Raw genomic sequence first — 14,388 nt, forward strand, 5'->3', positions numbered from 1 at the left:
TATATATATATATATATATTTGGCAATTTCTTGCATAGCTAAAATCCTCATTCCTATGTCTATTTAAGACAGTTGGAGATTAAAATTCCATCAGTGGGAGAATGGATATACAAATCATAGAAAGTTGATAAAATGACAAAATAGAATATTAAGCAGTGAAATACTATTCCATTCATCAACATGGATGAAACTCAAACAATACTGCATGAGTGAAAGAAGTCAGATACAAAAGATCACATTCTGTGTGATTTCATCTATGGAAAGTCCAAGAACAATTAGAATTACTGACAGTGATTAGGATGGTGGCAGCCTCTAGGGTTGGGGATTGAGGATATGAAAGATGTAATCACAAGGGAAATTTCTATCATGAAAACAAGTAGTGATCTAGACTAGGGTGTTGGTTTCATGGGTGTAACCTGCCACAAGTTGACAAATAATATACTTAAGATATGTGAATACCAATGTGTATATTTGACTTTAAAGTGTTTCATAATTGAAAAAATAAAACTAAAAATAGAGAAAAGTAAAGCCACTAAGGCAAAAAGTACATTAAAAAAATTATTCATTCTTCACTTGAATCAGCTTCATTGATGTCCTGTTTAATTTGCCATATGTGTGCAGGTAGGTTCTGGGTGGAACACTATGGGGTTCTCAGCAATGTGTTGTAGTCTGTTGTAGCTATAGCTACCCAGTGGAACTCTGTGGGGGACATCAGTGCCACCGAGGTAATGTGAACAATCATAGACCTTGGCTTTCAGTTGATGATGGGGAATTCACTAGAAGTGGTAGCAGAGCTACTTCCAGATGACACGAGGCCTAGCCTTGTCTATAGTAGCCTCCAAAAGGAGTCAGTGATGTGGGTTTCTTTCATTGGATTTTTGGTGAGTCTCTTATATTTGTTCAGACTTGTGCACTAGTTTAGAAGCTCGCTTTTTGAGGAAAGCAAATGCAGGTTGTACACACATTCATTGCAATAATTCCAACGAAGCATCAATTTTTTGACATTTAGCTCTGATCCAAAGTAATTTTGATATTGAGTCATCTTAAGAAGATACCAGTCTTAAAGAAAGAGTCATCAAAAATACAGAGCCTGATGAACACACAGGAAAAGTTGGAGAGGACCAACTTAATCCTAAAGGAAGAAAGAACTTCTCTAGTAAAAGAAGAAAATCTAGAGAGATGAAGACACTCAATGCAAGTGGAGATCTTCTGATCAGTCACCAGAAGATAACTTAGGAGTCACCCAATCACAAGGTTTCCCAAACACCGCAGTGGCTGGGAGCCTGGGACCTTCTGTACCTCACCAAAAGTCTAAAAGAAGATCTCTGCATTTTCCTCCACTTAGAACTTTGTGCTACCATGTCTGTTCATCAGTTGTCTGTGCTTCTGGGAAGAACTTAAGAGTGCTCTTCACTCTTCATGCCCTGGAGTTCATTTGTCCACCATCACATTCTGAAATTGGATCTGAGTGTTTTTCAAGGTTAATTCAAACTTCAAATGAGCCAACGATTGGACATTCAGAAATGCATCAAGAAATTTGGAACTTTTTAAAAAATTGTCTCTCTTCAAAGGGAATTTTAATCTCATTCATTATTTTAAGAACTGATGGTACTTGAGGAAACAAACTTGTGCTCAAAATAAAGCTGGATGGAGCATAGTTCAGTATAATATTTTGTAATGTTATTTTTAGATAAATTATATAAACAAATTATTATATTTTATTTGTATCTCTATACCTTATATATTGTATTTTGTTTAATATCTACAGTGTAGCAAAAAAGAGACATTTAAAATGCAATGGTAATTTTGGTTTGACTAGATCTGTATTTACTTCAGCTATATATAAGTGAAAAGTGATTTTTTTCTCCTTAATACATAGTTACTTAGTTAAAAAATATTAAATGAACACAGCATATATCCTAACCGTGGGTTATTGTAAAGTGATATAGAGGGCATTTTATAGCATCTAATATATCCAGTTGATAAAAATAGCATAAAGGTCTGTATTCAATAAGAATAAAGGCTAAAATAGACAAAGAACAAGACTCCTAATTTATAGTGCTTTTACAGAAGCTTTTAATAATCCCATTTACCAATATATTTAATTTAGAACCTCTAGACATTGAACTAAGTATCAGCATATTGTAAAACTCTCTTGTTGATCTTCATGTGTGGCCAAATTTAAGGACCACTGATGGTTTGCAGATCATTATAACATAACTTATTTCATCCAAACCCATGTAAAACCTATCTTACAGCTATTTTGTCTTAATTATATACAGAATACATCAAAGCAAAAAAATCCACATAAATAAAATACAAAAAGCATTGTTAACAAAGTATTTCCTTATAAATTGATAAATAATGAGATAATATGATATAATAGAAGATCAAACTGTGATTAGGAGATATATTTATGGATCTATTAGTAAATTAGCTGGTATGGAATGATTTGATTCTTATTTCAATTTCAGTTTCATTATTTATAAAATAAAAGATTGGATATAAATGTTTCTAGGATCCTTTTTAATCTTCAAATTGTTTGACTTTATAAATGAGTAGAAAATTTTGGAAATCAAGTGGCTAAGGTTGAATTTTTGCTTTTGGACAATGGACTTTGTAATATATCTTAAGCACAAACTGATGACTCATTTCCTATAGAGACCTATAAACATTTTCTATCTTCCTAATTCCCTAGCAGTATTTTTTTCAGATCTTGGAATTTTATCTTTTTCTGATGTTATACTTTCAGCCCAGAAATTTATTCTGAGCAAGTTTTCTGTTATCTAAGTATAAGCAACCACTTTTTAACAATATTTGCCAATTATTAGTAAAGTCCACCAAACTGAAAATTTTAGAACATTAGTTCTTTATATCATGAAAATACATTTTTAATTTTACCAATTACATGAATATGTATGTTATGTGTGTCAGTTATTGCCACAATAATGCTGTTAAACTCTTCATGAGACAAAGCAAAAACAATAAAATAAACAATCGTAAACAAAAACAAAGAACCAAACAAAGCAATACAGCAACAACAACAAAATAAACCCACAGTATTCTCTTATTTTTAAGAACATGGTTGGTTGAGATTCACCTGAGTTTCTGTAGCTGATGGAGGCTAAAATTTTGGGGACTTTGTTTTAGTCCATGGCAAGGGTCCAAGTTTGCTCTATATGTGTCTCATCCAGTAGCTACATGAGACAAATAAAAAAACAAAAACAAAAAACAAACCAAATGTGAAATGAATGCATGAAAACACACAATGCCTTTTATTCTCTCTCTTAAGCTTTAGTCTCAGAGCTTATGCTCTGTTACTTCTGCTGGCGTTCTATTGGCAAAAGTTCATAGCTAAGCCCATGTCAAAGCAGCTGGAAGTATATTCTGTCATAGTGGAAGGGGAGTGAATACTACATCATACAGTAGTTCACACTGTCATATCTACATATCTATCCAAATGTAAAATGAAACATCATGATACCCTACTTGATATATTTCTGTATAATTCCTGCTTTCTTAGAATGTCCCATCTCAGGAAAATTCCCTTCATATATCTGCTTCAAGAAATATGTATATCCTCTTAGCTTTCGGATATTCAAAGCATGAGTTACTTGATTAGCTAGAAGGGTCTCGGGCGAAGGTGAAGCCAACCAAGATTTTTATAGTTAAAATGTTTTTACCTAGTTATTTTTAAAACTATGATTTTTGTCTCTATAAAACATATTTCTATGTGGCAAGAATTTGTGAATTCTAACAAAACACTTAACCTCGAAGCAAAAGTAGCAATTAAAAAACAAAAACTTGGGATCTCTGCCAGATGGCTTCTGAATCAGAACTTATTAGAAAGATTTTTATTTCTAAGAGAAAGAAGGAGGAGAAGGCATATGGGGATTGGTTGCTAAGAGTATTTTTTTAAACACTGGTGTTAGCCGGTTTCCTGCAGCAACGGTACTTATTATTCCTAAGAATAATGAAGAGTTCACAAATTAAGGACTTCTTGAAGGCTGGTAGGCATGTTGTCACAGTTGATTGAAAGCAAAATAAAATTGATACTTAACTGCCAGACACCGCATGGGCTTAACAAAAAAAAAAAAAACATTCTGAATGTCTGCCATATTAGGCTCCTGACTCTCCTGACTCTTCTCTGGAGGTCTTCCCTGTAAGTTGAGGCTGGAGCTGGACCTCCAGAGTTCTGATTTACCATAATGGAGTCTTTTGCAGCTGAATCAAGACTGTCACTGTAGGTCCAGAATCCACCTTTCTCCCATAACCTATTTTTTATATGTCCAGGATTGTATCCAGGTTCTGGAGGTCTCCAGATCTCATAATTCTCTCTTTCTAGCCACTGTTCTGAAACTGCCATGTTAGAAAAAACTGTCCAACAGACTTCTTTGTTGATTTCTGCAAGTACCCTATTTCTTTTTTTGGTAGACAGTAATTTTTCGGTTTTCTGTTGGGAGCCTAGCACATACTCCCTCATCACCCTGGGTGATGAATTAGTCTTCCAGACCTATGACATTGTCCCATAATGAGTTGCAATGACATACAATTCAAAGTAAACACCATATCTACCACCCCCTTTGCCCTATTAAATATCTGTCTAATGTAGATGAAGACCCATAGATGCATCACTGAACTGGCCCAGAATGTAAGCTTCTGTAGAAAGATATTTAATTGTTAATATAGTTGAACATACATATGAGGTACAGTGTGATATTATATGAATACAATATCTAATAAAAATCTCCTTAGATATTTAGCATTTATTCATGTTTTGAGTCTTCTCTCTTTTGGTTCTTCATAAAACATATAATAGATTACCAAAAACAATAGTCACCCTACTGTGTTATAGAACACTACAACTTATTTCTTCTATATGATTACATTTTGGTACCCATTATCCAATCTCTTTCCAATCCTTTGTTTCAGTTTTTTTTTCCTACTGTTACCCAAAATATCCCACTAGAGCAATTCTAGGAGGAGAAGTTCATTTGAGGGCTCATGGTTTCAGAGGTCTCAGTCCATGGACAGCAGGCTCCATTCCTTAGATAAATCAGAACAACATGATGGTAGAGTGTGTTGAAGGAAGAGGCTCACATGATGATCAGGAAGGAGAGAGAGAGAGAGAGAGAGAGAGAGAGAGAGAGAGAGATCTCCACTTGCAAAATACAAACATATACCCCAAAACCATGCCCCCAATGCCCCACCTCCTCCAGCCACACCCTATCCACTTTCAATTACCACCCAATCCCATCAGGTGATTAACTCACTGATTGGGTTAAGGCTCTCACAACCCAATCATTTCTCCCCCAAACCTTCTTGCATTGTCTCACACATGAGTTCTTGGACTATATCAAGGTATACCTAGAAAGTTAGCAAAACATATTCTAGGTGTATCTGTGAGTGTGTTTTTCAGAAAAGATAGGCACGTGGGTCATTAAAATGAGTGGGGAAGACTTGTCCTGAATGTGAGAAGCACCATCCAAGAGACTGGGGGACTGGATGGAAGAGAAAAAAATGTAACAAGGGAGAAGTGCACAGGGGCTGAAGCCTTCTTGAGCAAGTGCAGTCTTTGTGGCTGCCACTTTGGACAAAGTTAACACTTATTTTACTAGATGATAATAATATAACACAGGTCTAAAGTGCTTGTGCCTGGTGAACATGTAATAATGTCTTTGAAAATCTGAAATAACTACAAGAAAGCAAAAAAGTGTGAAGTCTAAAATTCCCAAGGCTCTAGTTACCCCTTTCCACATCCATCAAGATCCAGGAATGGTCCAAACTGAACGCATGAATGAAACAACGTGCCCAAACCAGCTGGTGGGACGGTTGCAGTTTGAATCCTTAATTGTCTTAGGATTCTAAAAGAAGTTGGACCTTTCTGTTTTGGTGCTTCCTATGAACCTATCATGTTGAAGCCCAGCACAACCAGATGGCTAAAAACTATCTGAATTGGGTAATTGCTCATTCCCCAAACACGGTCCTCTCTCTATTAGGGACAGCAACCCACTTTCAGAACTGCAACCAGGGAGGTGTTTCTTGTCCCAGGAAAAAGGGTTGGAAGGGTGGGTGAGAGAATGCCTATATTTCATGTGCTCTCTATTCTGCCCACCTCATGCCCACAAACAGATGCCGTTTTTAAAAGGGTTAACCCTCACAAGTGCTTGTTTAAGCACTGTCGTAGAGATTAGGAAGGACTTTGTGAATTCTTGAGTGCTCTGAGAGGGTTAACTTTGTTTTTTTTTTTTACTAAGAACTTGGATCTAACCTGAGATCTTTCCCATGATAATTTAGTTATGACATAGATTTACTTATTATTCTCAATCTGTGTTTTATTGATCTTGTTTTCCTTCAAGGGAAGCACAGATATTAAAAAGATGATTGCCTCTGCTTTAAACCTTACAACATGGAAAAACCATAAAGGTCTCAAATACCATGGGATCATATGAAAATTAAATTTCTATAATAATTATAACTTTTTTTCTGACTTTGTTTTATAGTTTTATATGTAATATCTCTGATATTTCCGATCTCAAACAACAAAACATATAAAGAACAACAAAACTCCTTAAGAGAGGTTGTTAATATTTTACTAGATGAAGAAATAAAGAGCTTAGAAAATTCCAGCAAACTGCCTAACATCAGAAAGCTTAACAACAGAATTTGAACACAGGTCCTGCATATGAATAGTGTGTTCTTCCCATATGAACTGTAGAAATGTACATGAGGAATTTCCTTATTAATCATTTCATGAGGTTTCCTTATAAGGCTGAGGTAGCATGAAAACTTCTAATTCATCATTTCAGGGCATCATTCACAGAACAATTGCTATTCCAAAGATATTTAATAAATTGACTAAATTCAGTTTTATTTGCAATTGAAATATTGGCATTGTCTATGTTTTCTGACATTATACTTCACATAAGGAAGCTTATTAGTTATTTGGCTGAACTGGAAGAAAATAGATTAAATGTTTTATCTAAGAAGTAATTCCAGTGACCCTGCTAAGAACTTCCCTAAGCAATTCTCATATCACAAGTACAGTTACCCTCCTTTGGACTAAAAGATACATACATTTTAGGAAACTACAATACATTTTAGGCTTTCATTTATAGCCATTATGGGTCAAAAATACAATTTTAGACTTTGTGGGACTATATTAATAAAAGTCATTATATTTAGTCTGACTTCTCTAGGGAGCACAGGAACTCCTGAACTATTAAATAAAAAGAACATATGCAGGAGAAATTAAGTGAACCAGATGTTATCAGCAAAACGTGCTCAGGGTTCCAAATTTAGTTTACCGAATTTAGTTATTGTCAAGTGTCCCTAGTTAAATTGCAATTTTCTGAATACTGTAAAAAAAAATCTCAAAACCTCAAAACCACAAATATTAAAGCGAATGTTAAGAAAAAACAGTAATTATGAATATTACAATCTTAAACTCAAAGTTTGGAGAATTGATCCCAATAGAGGTGACAGAACTCAGTTATCATGATTGTTAAAAGAGTCAAAGAAGGGATAGTTTATCTGTAGTTATTGATGCAGTAAATATTAAAATCCCAGTTTTCTGATCCCAGAGATAACATAAATTCAGTGATTAAAAAAAAAAAAAGAGGCGAATCAATATCTGAACAAGAATTTTGCTAATATTCCAGGGAAAAGGACTTTGAAAGCCTCATTGTTATTGATTAATGAGTGACAATAGGAAGAAAGCCAGCAAGTCAACTGTTAGCATGTCCTTTCTCTTGAGATACTATAGGTAACGTGTTCACCCGCATTCCCTCCAGCTATCATGAAACAATTAACACAAATCAGGGCTCACTTTTTGGCTGAGAGTCTTATTTTTAGATCAAGACAGACTTTCAGTACTCTCCAATCTGTAATCCTGACTTCTTATACATAATCCCACCATATCACTTCTTCAGAACCAGAACTTCTGGATGTTGCACTCAGAAGCAAAATATGTTCATGTCTACCACAGCAACTGCTACGGACTGGATAGAGTTTGAGTGTGTACCCCATATTTTCGTGTGCTGGAATCTTGGTCCCTAGAGTGGCAATGTGGAGAGGTGGTAGAACCTCTAAGTTGGTGAGGCCAAGTGGGAGGTAACTAGGTCAGTGTAAGTGCTGCTCTCAGAAAGGATTAATGTAGCTTTCATGTGACCTTGCTAGTTCTCTCAAGAGAAGGTTGTTAAAAAAAGAATGAGCTTGGCCTTTTCTGTATGTGGTCAGTCCTTTTTCTATTTCTTTGCTTCAGAGAGCAGAGACTAGCCAGAATGATAGTGCTATACTGTTTGGATCTTCCAGCCACCAGAATTATGAGCCATATAAACATTTTTCTTTATAAAGTACCCAACCTCCAGTATTTTCTTATAGCAACACACAATGGACTAGGACAGTTATACCCATAAGAAAAGTACCATATTCTATGCAAAGAGTATTTATCTCTATCAAAATACAAGGTAGTAGAGAAGGCTGGGGTTCAAATAATCTTATTACAACAAAACAACCATGCATAGAAAGAGTCTTTAAAGAGAGTGCTAAAGGAAGGCTTTAAAGGTAGTTCATGGTTAAAGATAATTTTCAAAAAAAGTTAATACTTGAAATAATTCCATTTCTCTATTTTTACATTTGTTGCTTGAGGTCTTATAAAAAATATTACGTATACTGAGATGTTAAAATATTTCCCATATGTTTTCTTCAAGTATTTTCACAGTTTCAGGCCTTAGTTTCAGGTCTTTGTTCAATTTTGAGTTGATTTTTATAGAAGGTAAGATATAGGGAAAGGCATTATGTGCATTTATTAGTGAAATAAACCAGACACGTTAATATTCTGTCTCATATATGGGAGCTAAAAAAGGTTGACCTGAATGTAGAACCGTTACTAATGGGGGCTGGGAATATTTCTGTCTAACCCAGAAGCTTCTCTTGTGTTCACTGCCTGTCAATTCCTCACCACCACTGCAGAGACAACCCCTTTTTTAAATTAATTTTATTTTATCTTCCCTAGAATATTATATAATAGCTATCAGTAAGTACATTTTTCCCTAAAGGTACTTTTTTGCAGTATAATGTCATTTTACTTTGAGAGTAATCCAAATCATTGCATTTAGCAATTGTTCATTTCTTTTGATTGCAGATCAGCACTTCATTATACAAATGTACCACATTTTGTTTATCCGTTCTCAGAGTATTCCTAGTTTTAGGCAATTATGAACAAAACTGCTATGAAAATTCGTGTACAAACAGTTTTGTGGACTATGCTTTCATTTTTCTTAGATGAATACCTAGAAGTAGACTGCTGGATTATAGGTTAGGTATGTTTAATTTCACAAGAAACTACTATAACTTTCCACAAAGCATTGTGTATACTTTCATATTTCTAAAAGAAATGCATATTTCTAACAGAAATGCTGAAGAGTTCTTCCTATTGGTGTGTGCAGGGATGAGGGTATTGGGGTGGAGAATGCAGAGTCTCAAGCTCAGCTGTCTCTTTATCCTGGCTGCTCTTTTACAAACTCCTCTAGCTTGAAGTTTAGCAGGTGGAGAGAGAAGAACATGTGCAAAGCTTGGACAATCCATCTGTACCTGTTGTTACCCATTCTCCATCCCAGGCAGAGTCTAGTACCATGTGGTTTTTATCCAGAACTCTCCCAGTATGTTCTGATTTGTCCACATGTTTAAAAAGGGAAAGCTCAGGGTGGCACAAGTCAGTGCACTGTAGGGAGAAAAGACAGCACTCACAAAACAAAATCCTCTTTCTCCCCGATTTCACCTCTATTATGCTTTCTGACATTTGCAAACACTATTTTTCCCACCCCAATCCCTTTCTTCACACTGGCACCTAATTATATTTTGTTGTCCTCAGAAATTTAAAAATAATTATTGAAAGACCCACCAACTCCTGCACTTCCAAGGTGGCATTCAGCAGAAGGAGGCAGCAATTACTCCAGAAACTTATTTATGTATTGATCAGGTTCACTGATATGTAATTTATATTAGTGTAACCACTTTTGGGGGTACACTTTGATACATTTTAATCAATATATAAAGTCATGTAGTCAGTACAAATATCAGATATGAAATAGTCCTATCACTTCAAAAGTTCCCTCATGCTCTTTTATATTCAGTCCCTTCCCCCTTCCCCCAACCCTGGTCTGATGTCTGATGGCCTAGTTTTGTCTTGTCTTAATTTATATAAATGACAGCATGCATTATGTAGCATTTTTTTGTCTGGTTTCTATCACCTAGCATAATGCTTTTGAAATTCATCCATGCTGGTATTGAATCAGTAGCTCCTGGCACTAATACTTTTAAGTATGAAAAATTAACTCAAAGAAGTTAATAGGCAACATAATCTCAATTGCTCTCTAGAAGAGGATTTTCTGAGCTAGTTTCAGAGAGCATCAATTCTATAAAATTAGATGCTTACTGTTTCAAACCATTTTCTAATCCATTAGTAACATGTGTATCATTTTTTTCTATCTCAAAGCCTCAACAAAGATTTGTCTTTTTTTTTTTTTTAACGAAAGCACTGAACTTCTGGTTCAGTGTGTACAAAGTCTTAAGCTAGACTTCTGGTTCAGTGCTTTGCAGAAAAGCATGTTTTGATTAAATAACTTTGGAGATGTTTCAAGCTATAAACCCCTCCAGAGATTCACATTAGCATATCTAAATTTCACAAAAATCCTGGATTAAAGAAATCCAATTAACATCCCTACATTTTCTAGGTTAAACTATAGAACAGCATGCAACGGAATGTTCTGTAATGGTAGAAATTATACTTGTGGTGTCCAATAGAATAGCCTTTGGTCATATGAGGTTATTAAACACTTGGACGATAACTGAGGAACTTAATTTTTAATTTTATTTAATTTGCATAGTCATATGTAACTAGTGGATTTGTATTGGATAGTGCAATTGTAGAGTCTTTAAAAATTTTCCCTACACAACACTTCTTTTTATATCCTGTTGAAATATTACCCTATGAAGAACTGGCAACATAGCATGCAAACCCAAGGCAAAGTAAAAACGTGGGCCTTACTTTGTTCAGAAGACAGAAAAAAGTGCTTAAGAAAGGTATAAAGTATAGATTTCTTCTTCCTTTCTTCTGTGGTCTCTCTTTTGATTAATCATGAAGGTTTATTTGCTTCTTAATGTTGTTCGAAGTAGAAAAAATAATAAAATGGTAAATTATTAGCTTGTAGTTCACCATTCATCTTTACCTTGTGCAGAGTCAGTTTAAAATACAAATATTAGGGCATTTAACTTATATATGCAATACCCCAAAGTGTACAATTCATAGTTTGTAGCTTCTGCATATGTGTGTCATTCTTTCCAAACTCTGGAAATGCTCACAAAACTTACTTGACTTTTTATTTCCCTTTGGATACATGCTCATTCTATCAATGCTTTATACCTTGAGTTCAGAAGAGGTGAAAGAGCAAGGAAGTGAGGGTTTTCTGGTCTACCCCCTTTTTTTCTATGCCAACATTTTCAGCATAAATAGTTGGCTGACTCAGGAAAATAAGATGAATCACAATGCAAGAGGGTTCCTTAACTCCTTATGTTTCTTAGGACATTCTTCTTGTGTTCAAAACAAATTCTAGTTTTAATATAAAGCAAGGTCTTTCAGGCTGCCAGTGCCTTTACTTGCTCAGTTATAGACATACCATGATTATCTCATGCAATAGTCCCTCTTTGTACAAGTGGTCTCACTTTCCACAGTTTGTTGCCTGCAGTCAGTTGTGATGTAAAAATGTTAAATAGAAAATTCCATAAATAAAAATAAAAACTCGAGTTTTAAATTATACACAATTCTGAGTAGAATGATATTTCATACTGTCCCATCCATCCTATCTGAGGTGTAATCATCCGTTTGTTCAACGTATCCATGCTGTATACACTACCATCCCGCATCATCATGACTGCATGATCCAGCATCACTCAAAGTAGAGGAGCATCATCTGATTTGTCATCAGAAGATCAATAGCAGTCTAATGCTATGCCCCAGTGCTATGTCCTCATTGCCTTCATCTCATTACAAGGGCATTGTATTGTCTCACATAACCACAAAGGGAAGGATAAGTACAATAAAATAGTTTTAGAAAGACAGCATGTACATAATTTAATTACTGCATAGTGCTAATTGTTCTTTATTATTAATTATTGCTATAGTAATCTCTTAGTCTAACTGATAAATAAAGCTTCATCATAGGTATATATGTAAAAAAAGAAAACATAATATATACAGGGTTCAGTATTATCCCTGGTCCCAGGCTTCCACTGGAGTGTACTTGGAATGTATCCCCGGTGGACAAGTGGGGAACTGCTGCCCTGGTTCTGTATTTTGCTCACCTTCTGTGCATTGTGCATCTACCAGAATTCTGTATTCATGTATTCATAGTATTCATGAACACCATGTGTGAGTGAAGTGGTAAGAATGGGGTGGATGCCTACCTCATCTTTGTCTTTTCTGCTCATGTGCATACTCCATGTCCCCTTGAAGTTCACCTTTACAGGTTTAAAGATATAGTTGTTAAGCATTTCAAGAGGCAATACTAGAGGTGTCAGAGTCCTGCCAGCTCTCAGTAGGAGCCGGAGGGGCACTCCGACTACAGGACAAGTACTCTGTGCTCTTACCCACGTGTAAGTACAATGAGCATGAGAACCTGCCACTCATCGTGTGGCTGCTGGTGAAGAGCTTCTCAGAGACTGGAATCAACTATGAAATTATAATCACAGATAATGGAAGCCCAGATGGAACAAAGGCTGTCGCTGAATGATTGGAAAAGATCTATGGACCAGACAAAATTCTTCTAAGACCACGGGAGAATAAACTGGGACTAGGAACTGCATATATTCATGGAATGGAACATGCCACAGGAAACTATATAGTTATTATGGATGCTGATCTCTCCTCACACCATGAAGCAAAAAGAGGGTAATTTTGATATTGTCTCTGGAACTCGCTACAAAGGAAATGGTCGTGTATATGGCTGGGATTTGAAAGGAAAAATAATCAGTTGTGGGGCCAATTTTATAACTCAGGTTTTGTTGAGACCAGGGGCACCTGATTTAACAGGAAGTTTCAGATTATACCAAAAGGAAGTTCTAAAGAAATTAATAGAAAAATGTGTTTTTAAGGACTATGTCTTCCAGATGGAGATGATTGTTCCTACAAGACAGATGAATTATACTATTGGTGAGGTTCCAATATATTTGTGGATTGTGTTTATGGTGAATCCAAGTTGGGAGGAAATGAAATAGTCTCTTTCTGAAAGGATTGTTGACTCTTTTGCTACTAATAAAAGAAAGTTATTCATTTATTAAAAGAAGAAGAGGGAAAGGAGGAGGAGAAGGAGGAGGAGGAGGAGGAGGTGGAGCAGGAGGAGGAGGAGGAGGAGGAGGAGGAGGAGGCAATACTAGAGAATAAAACTGAGTTCAGGGTCTTTCTGGTGCAGTGGCTTGTGTGTCTACAGATTTCTCACACCCATAAAGCTGGCCTGAACCCATTGTACACATTTTGGGAAGCATTGCTCTGAAAAGTGAAATTAGTAACATAGCCTACTTCATAAGCTGTTTTGGGCATTAAGTGAATTAATATGTGAATCTGTCAGCAATTGTCAGAACATTATTGTACAACTCCAAATTCAGTGGCTTCTATTAGTAAGCATTTTCTCTTGCTTACAGGCCTGTGGATATATTGGTGGACATTTTACCAGGTGCAGGTCAGCTAGGCTTGGCTGTGCTCCACATTTATTCACCTTCTATTAAAGCAAGCAATCCCTGGAACATGTTCTCCTCGTGGCAGATGATAGGAACACAGGAGAGTGGCAAAACTCATGGCATGCAGAAAACTTCTCCTCATGCACAGCATTGCACCGTCTCATGTCCTAAACTCAGGGGCATGAGTTGTACTCTAATCTATCATGGTACTATTCTTTGGAACCACTTTGCTAATTTTTCTGACTCTGTATTCTATGTGGAGTTATGAGAGAGATGAATTTGAAGTTGTTACCAAGTTTTCTGAATCTGGACTCCATTAGGAGAATGTGTGTTTGTGAGTCTACATTGCAAAATACTGGGGGACCTCTTTGGAGAGCTGAAAAAATCACTCTCTGATCTCTTCAAAAGATACAGCAAAAGGGATCCTAAGAGGTTAGTGAGGATGGCATTGTGCTGTCCTTGGGTGCTAGGCCTTGACAGCTGCCATTAGCGGCCTACTGGAACCTTAAAATTGGTCCCTTTAGAAGAGAAACAGATTCAGAGTGCTGAGAGTCAGATCTTGCCATTGATAGCCTGCAAAGACCACAGACACAAGGTTGATAGGCATGGTGCTAAGAAAAGTTTCTTACCTTTGCTTCAGGTACTATAGGCTAA

General features: G+C 36.0%; 1 pseudogene; it reads left to right on the plus strand.

Annotated features, from left to right (window-relative positions):
* Positions 1-13,286, plus strand: part of LOC107139739 — a 115,577-nt pseudogene extending 102,291 nt beyond the window's left edge.
* Positions 13,287-14,388: the final 1,102 nt, after the last annotated feature.

Source organism: Marmota marmota, unplaced genomic scaffold (assembly GCF_001458135.2).
Source record: "Marmota marmota marmota unplaced genomic scaffold, marMar, whole genome shotgun sequence".
Classification (NCBI taxonomy): domain Eukaryota; kingdom Metazoa; phylum Chordata; class Mammalia; order Rodentia; family Sciuridae; genus Marmota; species Marmota marmota.